The sequence below is a fragment of the Pelobates fuscus genome, chromosome 3 (genome assembly GCF_036172605.1).
Source record: "Pelobates fuscus isolate aPelFus1 chromosome 3, aPelFus1.pri, whole genome shotgun sequence".
In the NCBI taxonomy this organism is placed as follows: Eukaryota; Metazoa; Chordata; class Amphibia; order Anura; family Pelobatidae; genus Pelobates; species Pelobates fuscus.
In genome coordinates, this window is record NC_086319.1 from 123,202,278 (window position 1) to 123,214,516 (window position 12,239).

The following is a 12,239-nucleotide window of genomic DNA, read 5'->3' on the forward strand; positions in this document are numbered from 1 at the left end:
CTACCGCCACAGAACACTGAGTATACACTAGACCGCTATGGTAGGACAACACGCTCTCACCACTACAATTTACTAAGCAAATAGGGGGGCGACCGAACACAACGACTAGCTAAATAGAGCCCTGCTACACCAACACCAGGTGGGAGGACAATTACCATATAGGCCCCAAGCACACAAACCAACACACCCCTTACAACATTGACAATGCCATCTCTAGCCTGGCACCTTTACAGTCATAGAGGAGACAACTCGTTTTAACGCTCTAGCCCACTATAAAAACAAAACAAATTTGTGTATAGTTACTTTCACAATACCTAACGATTTGTACCACAATGTGATATTTTACTGCAAAGTATTGTTATGTTTATGACACGATGTGTCTATATGCCTGTCTATGCCCGCTGTTGTGGCGAGCTAGGCATCCCTGTTCTCTCTAAGCACAAATAAAATAAAGATTGACAAAAAAAAAAAAAAAAAAGTAAACCCTGTTGCAGACCATCAAAGAGATAACCTTTTAACCTCGCTACCAGAAATACATGTTGTTGGCTGCTAAATAAACAATATCGTGTTTAGCTGATGTAATCTTGTCATGTTACTTTTGCTGTAACTTCTGTCTATAAATATGTTTGCCTAACTCTTTGTACACTGGCAGTAGCCCAATTTGAAACACGTTGTCTTTGTATCACTGAAAGGCTCTCTCCGAATGTTCGGTCCAAAAGTGAGGTGCATGGAACGTTTTGCCCAGCAGTGTAATATGACCCCAACAGTGACTTCTGGAGGTGTGCTTTTGTTTTGTTTGTTTTTATCAGGTTTTCATATTTTTGTTTTGCCTTGTATAAAATGAGAGTCTAATCTATGTATTTAATATTTTGTCTTCCAGGAGCATAAGTACGTAGTGATCCATCTTAGCGGAGGGGCATTTGCATACACATTTGGTGCCATGTGTAAATTTTGCATCAAATTAATCGAAAACCCAAAACAATCAATGCATCAGTAACACAGTGTTCTTGCTGATGGAGTCCTCTATCTATACTCTGATATAGGTGCTGCTTTGTATCCTTTTTAACACAGTCTAATTTTCAATTGTATTCTGTATTTAATTGTGCAGTTAACATGGGTGACATTGGGTGGCTAAATAAGGTTAATGTGTTTAGCCAGGAAAGGTACATTCAGATATACTCTGGTTTTCGAGTACAACCTGGGGATGTTATTTCTGCCCAACAATAATGGTTTGTTTTGTTTACTAAAAAAGCAAACAGTGGTCACTTGATAATCGACTTGTACAATTTAGCCTACAACAGTTAAGCTGAAATTACACTTAGATGATAAATATATAGATAGATAAATAGATAGATATTTTAATTCCATAGTTGACTTCCTTAAGATCCATGTTTGCAGTGATTTAATGCATCATATATGGACTAGTGAAAATTGAACGCGGAAACGTGACTGTAGAGGTAAATTTAATTAGTATTTTGCTATTATTCTGCTTAACAGTTTTTATTTTACTTTATGCAATCCCAAATAATCACAAGCAAGTTTACTTATTAAAGTGGGAATTGTGGGGAGTTCAAAACACACCTTGTTTGGTTTTTCAGGTTTGTATGTAAATGTACATCGTTAGGAACACAATGTACATATAACTCTGTTATGGTGTTCTGTGATTCATTCTCTAGTTATCTGCTATCCACTTGCTATTTCTGTTAGTTATGACTTGAGATTTTATTTCAGTCTCCCTTCCTCAGCTGCATGCTGGAGTATTGTATTCATTTTTTACTTTCTACTCTTGTAACTCCTGACAATTGCGATGGGGGAATTGGGAAGGCGTGGGCAGGGCCCTGAGGGGACATCATCAGGTACGCAACCCACGTTACTTGTGACACCCATAATGGCGGTTCACAGGTAGGCTGCGTGGTCGGCATTTAGGACCATATGAGGAGCGGTGGGGATATGCTCCCTGCGTGGCCATAGTGCCTGTTGCACAGCACAAGCACATCACATGAGGCACTTACGGTTTGGTGCCCGAGGACAGTTCCTTGGTGTCCCCAAATATGAGATGCCAGGATCTGAAGAAAAACAGGACCCCAAAATAGTGACTGTCCCACTGAAATCGAGACTGTTAGGATGCTTGTACTTTTTATACATTATTTGCCATGTCTGCAGTCCTTAAGGAGACATGCAAACATAAGCACCTTTCACTGTCTTCTTTGCATTTTGAATCTTGTAAATGCATGGTTTGCAATTCACACTGAACCTATAAGCTCAAACCAACACATAAAATGCTAGCCACTTTGTAATTTTGTAAACATCCATAGAAGGTGTAGAGTTATACCTTAATGGGGTTAATCACAATGTCAATGAGACAGCCACTAGAGGCTGGATTAACCCTATTATAAGAATAAGTGTTAAACCAAGCCGGACCTGAAGTGGTCTGGGTGCCTATAGTGGTCCTTTAACTCTTTGTTCAAGGGTATAGTGACCTGAGATTTATTTTCTTTTAACAGCAAATTACTATAAAAAGGCCAGAAGATTGGAGGGAACACTGGTTCGTCATGAGGGAGACGATACAGACTATGGAAGAATTCCCGTAAATTAACAGCTATGGTATAATGTATGTCGCCTTTCTTTTTTCCCTGCTTTGGTTTCATATACTGTGTTGTGATGTATTCTCAATAAACGCTGAATAATTAAAAAAACAAGAAATTGAAAAGGGGTATCGCAAAATGCCGTGGGTGAGCTGCAGAGTGATGAATTGGAGGAAAAGGGATTGGAGAGTTACCTTTTAATTTATAAAAGGTATATTCTGTAAGTGTCGATGAAAGGGTTAAAAATGAAGTACGTAAATGGACAGACTATTTTAGAAATAGCAATTCTTAAATGTCAGCTTAAAAGTAAACCCTGTTGCAGACCATCAAAGAGATAACCTTTTAACCTCGCTACCAGAAATACATGTTGTTGGCTGCTAAATAAACAATATTGTGTTTAGCTGATGTAATCTTGTCATGTTACTTTTGCTGTAACTTCTGTCTATAAATATGTTTGCCTAACTCTTTGTACACTGGCAGTAGCCCAATTTGAAACACGTTGTCTTTGTATCACTGAAAGGCTCTCTCCGAATGTTCGGTCCAAAAGTGAGGTGCATGGAACGTTTTGCCCAGCAGTGTAATATGACCCCAACAGTGACTTCTGGAGGTGTGCTTTTGTTTTGTTTGTTTTTATCAGGTTTTCATATTTTTGTTTTGCCTTGTATAAAATGAGAGTCTAATCTATGTATTTAATATTTTGTCTTCCAGGAGCATAAGTACGTAGTGATCCATCTTAGCGGAGGGGCATTTGCATACACATTTGGTGCCATGTGTAAATTTTGCATCAAATTAATCGAAAACCCAAAACAATCAATGCATCAGTAACACAGTGTTCTTGCTGATGGAGTCCTCTATCTATACTCTGATATAGGTGCTGCTTTGTATCCTTTTTAACACAGTCTAATTTTCAATTGTATTCTGTATTTAATTGTGCAGTTAACATGGGTGACATTGGGTGGCTAAATAAGGTTAATGTGTTTAGCCAGGAAAGGTACATTCAGATATACTCTGGTTTTCGAGTACAACCTGGGGATGTTATTTCTGCCCAACAATAATGGTTTGTTTTGTTTACTAAAAAAGCAAACAGTGGTCACTTGATAATCGACTTGTACAATTTAGCCTACAACAGTTAAGCTGAAATTACACTTAGATGATAAATATATAGATAGATAAATAGATAGATATTTTAATTCCATAGTTGACTTCCTTAAGATCCATGTTTGCAGTGATTTAATGCATCATATATGGACTAGTGAAAATTGAACGCGGAAACGTGACTGTAGAGGTAAATTTAATTAGTATTTTGCTATTATTCTGCTTAACAGTTTTTATTTTACTTTATGCAATCCCAAATAATCACAAGCAAGTTTACTTATTAAAGTGGGAATTGTGGGGAGTTCAAAACACACCTTGTTTGGTTTTTCAGGTTTGTATGTAAATGTACATCGTTAGGAACACAATGTACATATAACTCTGTTATGGTGTTCTGTGATTCATTCTCTAGTTATCTGCTATCCACTTGCTATTTCTGTTAGTTATGACTTGAGATTTTATTTCAGTCTCCCTTCCTCAGCTGCATGCTGGAGTATTGTATTCATTTTTTACTTTCTACTCTTGTAACTCCTGACAATTGCGATGGGGGAATTGGGAAGGCGTGGGCAGGGCCCTGAGGGGACATCATCAGGTACGCAACCCACGTTACTTGTGACACCCATAATGGCGGTTCACAGGTAGGCTGCGTGGTCGGCATTTAGGACCATATGAGGAGCGGTGGGGATATGCTCCCTGCGTGGCCATAGTGCCTGTTGCACAGCACAAGCACATCACATGAGGCACTTACGGTTTGGTGCCCGAGGACAGTTCCTTGGTGTCCCCAAATATGAGATGCCAGGATCTGAAGAAAAACAGGACCCCAAAATAGTGACTGTCCCACTGAAATCGAGACTGTTAGGATGCTTGTACTTTTTATACATTATTTGCCATGTCTGCAGTCCTTAAGGAGACATGCAAACATAAGCACCTTTCACTGTCTTCTTTGCATTTTGAATCTTGTAAATGCATGGTTTGCAATTCACACTGAACCTATAAGCTCAAACCAACACATAAAATGCTAGCCACTTTGTAATTTTGTAAACATCCATAGAAGGTGTAGAGTTATACCTTAATGGGGTTAATCACAATGTCAATGAGACAGCCACTAGAGGCTGGATTAACCCTATTATAAGAATAAGTGTTAAACCAAGCCGGACCTGAAGTGGTCTGGGTGCCTATAGTGGTCCTTTAACTCTTTGTTCAAGGGTATAGTGACCTGAGATTTATTTTCTTTTAACAGCAAATTACTATAAAAAGGCCAGAAGATTGGAGGGAACACTGGTTCGTCATGAGGGAGACGATACAGACTATGGAAGAATTCCCGTAAATTAACAGCTATGGTATAATGTATGTCGCCTTTCTTTTTTCCCTGCTTTGGTTTCATATACTGTGTTGTGATGTATTCTCAATAAACGCTGAATAATTAAAAAAACAAGAAATTGAAAAGGGGTATCGCAAAATGCCGTGGGTGAGCTGCAGAGTGATGAATTGGAGGAAAAGGGATTGGAGAGTTACCTTTTAATTTATAAAAGGTATATTCTGTAAGTGTCGATGAAAGGGTTAAAAATGAAGTACGTAAATGGACAGACTATTTTAGAAATAGCAATTCTTAAATGTCAGCTTAAAAGTAAACCCTGTTGCAGACCATCAAAGAGATAACCTTTTAACCTCGCTACCAGAAATACATGTTGTTGGCTGCTAAATAAACAATATTGTGTTTAGCTGATGTAATCTTGTCATGTTACTTTTGCTGTAACTTCTGTCTATAAATATGTTTGCCTAACTCTTTGTACACTGGCAGTAGCCCAATTTGAAACACGTTGTCTTTGTATCACTGAAAGGCTCTCTCCGAATGTTCGGTCCAAAAGTGAGGTGCATGGAACGTTTTGCCCAGCAGTGTAATATGACCCCAACAGTGACTTCTGGAGGTGTGCTTTTGTTTTGTTTGTTTTTATCAGGTTTTCATATTTTTGTTTTGCCTTGTATAAAATGAGAGTCTAATCTATGTATTTAATATTTTGTCTTCCAGGAGCATAAGTACGTAGTGATCCATCTTAGCGGAGGGGCATTTGCATACACATTTGGTGCCATGTGTAAATTTTGCATCAAATTAATCGAAAACCCAAAACAATCAATGCATCAGTAACACAGTGTTCTTGCTGATGGAGTCCTCTATCTATACTCTGATATAGGTGCTGCTTTGTATCCTTTTTAACACAGTCTAATTTTCAATTGTATTCTGTATTTAATTGTGCAGTTAACATGGGTGACATTGGGTGGCTAAATAAGGTTAATGTGTTTAGCCAGGAAAGGTACATTCAGATATACTCTGGTTTTCGAGTACAACCTGGGGATGTTATTTCTGCCCAACAATAATGGTTTGTTTTGTTTACTAAAAAAGCAAACAGTGGTCACTTGATAATCGACTTGTACAATTTAGCCTACAACAGTTAAGCTGAAATTACACTTAGATGATAAATATATAGATAGATAAATAGATAGATATTTTAATTCCATAGTTGACTTCCTTAAGATCCATGTTTGCAGTGATTTAATGCATCATATATGGACTAGTGAAAATTGAACGCGGAAACGTGACTGTAGAGGTAAATTTAATTAGTATTTTGCTATTATTCTGCTTAACAGTTTTTATTTTACTTTATGCAATCCCAAATAATCACAAGCAAGTTTACTTATTAAAGTGGGAATTGTGGGGAGTTCAAAACACACCTTGTTTGGTTTTTCAGGTTTGTATGTAAATGTACATCGTTAGGAACACAATGTACATATAACTCTGTTATGGTGTTCTGTGATTCATTCTCTAGTTATCTGCTATCCACTTGCTATTTCTGTTAGTTATGACTTGAGATTTTATTTCAGTCTCCCTTCCTCAGCTGCATGCTGGAGTATTGTATTCATTTTTTACTTTCTACTCTTGTAACTCCTGACAATTGCGATGGGGGAATTGGGAAGGCGTGGGCAGGGCCCTGAGGGGACATCATCAGGTACGCAACCCACGTTACTTGTGACACCCATAATGGCGGTTCACAGGTAGGCTGCGTGGTCGGCATTTAGGACCATATGAGGAGCGGTGGGGATATGCTCCCTGCGTGGCCATAGTGCCTGTTGCACAGCACAAGCACATCACATGAGGCACTTACGGTTTGGTGCCCGAGGACAGTTCCTTGGTGTCCCCAAATATGAGATGCCAGGATCTGAAGAAAAACAGGACCCCAAAATAGTGACTGTCCCACTGAAATCGAGACTGTTAGGATGCTTGTACTTTTTATACATTATTTGCCATGTCTGCAGTCCTTAAGGAGACATGCAAACATAAGCACCTTTCACTGTCTTCTTTGCATTTTGAATCTTGTAAATGCATGGTTTGCAATTCACACTGAACCTATAAGCTCAAACCAACACATAAAATGCTAGCCACTTTGTAATTTTGTAAACATCCATAGAAGGTGTAGAGTTATACCTTAATGGGGTTAATCACAATGTCAATGAGACAGCCACTAGAGGCTGGATTAACCCTATTATAAGAATAAGTGTTAAACCAAGCCGGACCTGAAGTGGTCTGGGTGCCTATAGTGGTCCTTTAACTCTTTGTTCAAGGGTATAGTGACCTGAGATTTATTTTCTTTTAACAGCAAATTACTATAAAAAGGCCAGAAGATTGGAGGGAACACTGGTTCGTCATGAGGGAGACGATACAGACTATGGAAGAATTCCCGTAAATTAACAGCTATGGTATAATGTATGTCGCCTTTCTTTTTTCCCTGCTTTGGTTTCATATACTGTGTTGTGATGTATTCTCAATAAACGCTGAATAATTAAAAAAACAAGAAATTGAAAAGGGGTATCGCAAAATGCCGTGGGTGAGCTGCAGAGTGATGAATTGGAGGAAAAGGGATTGGAGAGTTACCTTTTAATTTATAAAAGGTATATTCTGTAAGTGTCGATGAAAGGGTTAAAAATGAAGTACGTAAATGGACAGACTATTTTAGAAATAGCAATTCTTAAATGTCAGCTTAAAAGTAAACCCTGTTGCAGACCATCAAAGAGATAACCTTTTAACCTCGCTACCAGAAATACATGTTGTTGGCTGCTAAATAAACAATATTGTGTTTAGCTGATGTAATCTTGTCATGTTACTTTTGCTGTAACTTCTGTCTATAAATATGTTTGCCTAACTCTTTGTACACTGGCAGTAGCCCAATTTGAAACACGTTGTCTTTGTATCACTGAAAGGCTCTCTCCGAATGTTCGGTCCAAAAGTGAGGTGCATGGAACGTTTTGCCCAGCAGTGTAATATGACCCCAACAGTGACTTCTGGAGGTGTGCTTTTGTTTTGTTTGTTTTTATCAGGTTTTCATATTTTTGTTTTGCCTTGTATAAAATGAGAGTCTAATCTATGTATTTAATATTTTGTCTTCCAGGAGCATAAGTACGTAGTGATCCATCTTAGCGGAGGGGCATTTGCATACACATTTGGTGCCATGTGTAAATTTTGCATCAAATTAATCGAAAACCCAAAACAATCAATGCATCAGTAACACAGTGTTCTTGCTGATGGAGTCCTCTATCTATACTCTGATATAGGTGCTGCTTTGTATCCTTTTTAACACAGTCTAATTTTCAATTGTATTCTGTATTTAATTGTGCAGTTAACATGGGTGACATTGGGTGGCTAAATAAGGTTAATGTGTTTAGCCAGGAAAGGTACATTCAGATATACTCTGGTTTTCGAGTACAACCTGGGGATGTTATTTCTGCCCAACAATAATGGTTTGTTTTGTTTACTAAAAAAGCAAACAGTGGTCACTTGATAATCGACTTGTACAATTTAGCCTACAACAGTTAAGCTGAAATTACACTTAGATGATAAATATATAGATAGATAAATAGATAGATATTTTAATTCCATAGTTGACTTCCTTAAGATCCATGTTTGCAGTGATTTAATGCATCATATATGGACTAGTGAAAATTGAACGCGGAAACGTGACTGTAGAGGTAAATTTAATTAGTATTTTGCTATTATTCTGCTTAACAGTTTTTATTTTACTTTATGCAATCCCAAATAATCACAAGCAAGTTTACTTATTAAAGTGGGAATTGTGGGGAGTTCAAAACACACCTTGTTTGGTTTTTCAGGTTTGTATGTAAATGTACATCGTTAGGAACACAATGTACATATAACTCTGTTATGGTGTTCTGTGATTCATTCTCTAGTTATCTGCTATCCACTTGCTATTTCTGTTAGTTATGACTTGAGATTTTATTTCAGTCTCCCTTCCTCAGCTGCATGCTGGAGTATTGTATTCATTTTTTACTTTCTACTCTTGTAACTCCTGACAATTGCGATGGGGGAATTGGGAAGGCGTGGGCAGGGCCCTGAGGGGACATCATCAGGTACGCAACCCACGTTACTTGTGACACCCATAATGGCGGTTCACAGGTAGGCTGCGTGGTCGGCATTTAGGACCATATGAGGAGCGGTGGGGATATGCTCCCTGCGTGGCCATAGTGCCTGTTGCACAGCACAAGCACATCACATGAGGCACTTACGGTTTGGTGCCCGAGGACAGTTCCTTGGTGTCCCCAAATATGAGATGCCAGGATCTGAAGAAAAACAGGACCCCAAAATAGTGACTGTCCCACTGAAATCGAGACTGTTAGGATGCTTGTACTTTTTATACATTATTTGCCATGTCTGCAGTCCTTAAGGAGACATGCAAACATAAGCACCTTTCACTGTCTTCTTTGCATTTTGAATCTTGTAAATGCATGGTTTGCAATTCACACTGAACCTATAAGCTCAAACCAACACATAAAATGCTAGCCACTTTGTAATTTTGTAAACATCCATAGAAGGTGTAGAGTTATACCTTAATGGGGTTAATTTGCCAGCAATACCAGAAATTTTACAGGTGGATATCCCAGTCACAATAATGTATCAATAACGTATTGCTGTTTGACAGCACATTATACAAGGTAAAATATGTATGTTTTATTTAATACACTTGACTAACTGCATGTATATGGGTGTAATGACCTGAGATTTATTTCCCTTTAATAGCAAATAACTGTAAGAAGGCAAGAAGACTAGAAGAACAATAGATTCTTAATGCGGGACACGAAACAAACTACAGAAGAATTCCTGTAAAATGAACAGCTCGCAGCTGAAGGTGGCTTTGTTGACAAAAATAAACTTTACCTAATCTGCTTCTATATAGTCTGTCTGAATGTCTTTTTTTTATCACCGAACACTGGTTTTAGAAGGAAAAGTAATATATTCTTTATTCCTTATATAAATAACATGTTCAGAGATGTGTCAATATAAAAATATATGAAGCTATCAAAAAAATATAAAAAAAATTCTAAATATTAAACCATTTTAAAAGTTTACCCCGAAATATTACATCAAGGCCTAATTCAGCCAAATTTACAAAAGCAAATTTTATACTTAGGGTTAATCACTTAACTAGAAGTCTCAATTCTCTCATGACTTGCTAGCCAACCAAGAAGATGGATTATTTTTTATTGTGGCCTGCATTCATTTTTTTTCTCCAGCATTTATTTATTTTCCAAATTCTTTCCCGTGTCCTTTCTTTTGACTCAGCCCTTCATCCTTTCGAAGTAAATAAAATGAGTACCATTAAATTGAGTAATAGTAACAACCCCTGGATGTTGGGCTAAGGTTAACATCCCCAGGACGTACTTAAAAACCAGAGTAATCTGAATGTGCCTTTCCTGGTTAAATACTTGCTTGTTATTATTATTATTATTTTAATTAAAGGCTTCGCTGATTATGGATTTTTTTTTTGTCCATCTTTCTTTTATTGAGGCATATATATGACGGGGTACAGAATAAAGAGTAGGGAATGCACATTTTTGTACAGGTTGGGAGCAGGCTAACACAATATAGCATCTCCTGTGAGTATCAGCCTCATTTTATATGAATAAGGTGTAGCATAGTTATACCAACAAGTTGAACGATCAGTAGTAAAAGTAACGAAGCATCGTAACCACAGGCTTAATACATATCTGAACATTTTAGTCGTGAAGTAGGTGTTTGCAGAAGCTTTTCAGTCTAGCACAGATAGGGTGACTGGGAAATGAATGCTAAACTGTGGGCCCACATGGCATGTTCGTGGGCTTAATGTGCTTGTCGTTAACAGGCTATGTTTCGAGGGTCAGTTTATGTGAGTGTGATAAAATAATAAAATAACATACTCCACCTATACCCGTGGTGCTAGGCCTAACCAACAATAAAACAACATTAAAACTTAAAGCATAACTGCACGTGGTATTCCGTCTCCCGGCCCATGAGCTTTATGTGGCTGTAAATTTATGCCCTTGGGCAGCATGTTTCTTCGGGCTGAGCTGGTGTCAGGCGGGGGGGAGGGAGGGGGGTGGGAGACTGCGGTCTGTAGACCGTCTACTTATGTGTGTAGCGGGTAGCTACCTGTGACATGTGTTGGCACTCTTATGTTGAAAACAACAATAAATATTCTCCTTAGCGGGGCATTCTTTAAACAATGCTGTCTAGTATCTATCGATCAAGACAGAGGCTGTGTACATAACGTTTCGTGGCTTGTAGTCTTAGCTAACTTTGGGTAAGGTTGCGTTTTCGCCGTTATGCTTTATGTAGCAAAAACATTTAAGCCTCAGCTGCAAAAACAAGGAAGTACCTATTATGATAATTAGTACATATAAGCTCAGGTGCAGCGTGAGTGAGGAGAGCAACTAATAACACACTAACAAACATAGATAAACTATACGTGAATGCGGAAAGTCCACAGAACCACCAAACAAGTAACCCCAACAGGATTTCAAGTACTGGTCTGCGGTCTGTACATTACTCGCCCCCTATGTTGTGCATGGTTCTCTGCTGAACGTCCATAGCTATAGGGGTCTTCCATGTTTGCATGTAGCAGTCAGCCGACTCCCATCGTTGGAACCCTAACATTAAGTCCCCTTCTCGAGGTGTTTCTTCTGATGCCTTGTTGGGGTGGATGTGTTCCCCTCGCGCTGACAGTTGCTGCTCTGATGTGTACCGCATTCCCCTCGGACTGGCGGTGTGTGGGTAGATATGCTGCTCGCTCCGGTCACTGCCAGAAATCCGTGCTGAGTCTCCATGGAGCTTGCCCTTAGGAGCAGTGCTTGTAGGTATGCTTGTGGTCCGCTGTCGGCTCTGCTGCGTGAGTGTCTTCTGGGTGCTCGAAGTGCTTGTGCAAATGTGTCTCTGTCTGAGGCGCCGTGTGAAGGTGCGCCGGAGCGACGGGATCCTCCCACCTTGCCACCATTTTGGGGCCTTCGTCTTCTCTGGAGTTGCAGGCGTCTTTCGCTTGGTTACGAGTGGAGGGGAGCAATTCTTAGGCTGCTGTTGGGCAGCGAGATGCATTCTCTCCTCGAGGTTGCGCCAGAACTTTGCAAAAGCTCTGTCCAGCCTAACCAAGATGTCTGGCTGGTCTTCAGTTGTGTCTAAGTGCCTCATGGCATCCGCCATATTTGTTGAGTCGGAAGGAGTGCCCGTCGCTGTAGCGCTCTCAG

General features: G+C 39.1%; 4 long non-coding RNA genes across 4 annotated transcripts; all 4 read left to right on the forward strand.

The window, feature by feature from the left end:
* Positions 1 to 642: 642 nt before the first annotated feature.
* On the forward strand, positions 643 to 1,457 carry LOC134600887 (uncharacterized). Its single transcript, XR_010090383.1, has 3 exons — positions 643 to 779; positions 881 to 1,053; positions 1,399 to 1,457. It is a non-coding gene; the product is annotated as an uncharacterized LOC134600887 (long non-coding RNA).
* Positions 1,458 to 3,059: 1,602 nt separating this feature from the next.
* On the forward strand, positions 3,060 to 3,870 carry LOC134600880 (uncharacterized). Its single transcript, XR_010090376.1, has 3 exons — positions 3,060 to 3,192; positions 3,294 to 3,466; positions 3,812 to 3,870. It is a non-coding gene; the product is annotated as an uncharacterized LOC134600880 (long non-coding RNA).
* A 1,602-nt stretch (positions 3,871 to 5,472) lies between these two features.
* LOC134600881 (uncharacterized) lies at positions 5,473 to 6,283 on the forward strand. The gene is made up of 3 exons (XR_010090377.1): positions 5,473 to 5,605; positions 5,707 to 5,879; positions 6,225 to 6,283. It is a non-coding gene; the product is annotated as an uncharacterized LOC134600881 (long non-coding RNA).
* A 1,602-nt stretch (positions 6,284 to 7,885) lies between these two features.
* On the forward strand, positions 7,886 to 8,696 carry LOC134600882 (uncharacterized). The gene is made up of 3 exons (XR_010090378.1): positions 7,886 to 8,018; positions 8,120 to 8,292; positions 8,638 to 8,696. It is a non-coding gene; the product is annotated as an uncharacterized LOC134600882 (long non-coding RNA).
* Positions 8,697 to 12,239: the final 3,543 nt, after the last annotated feature.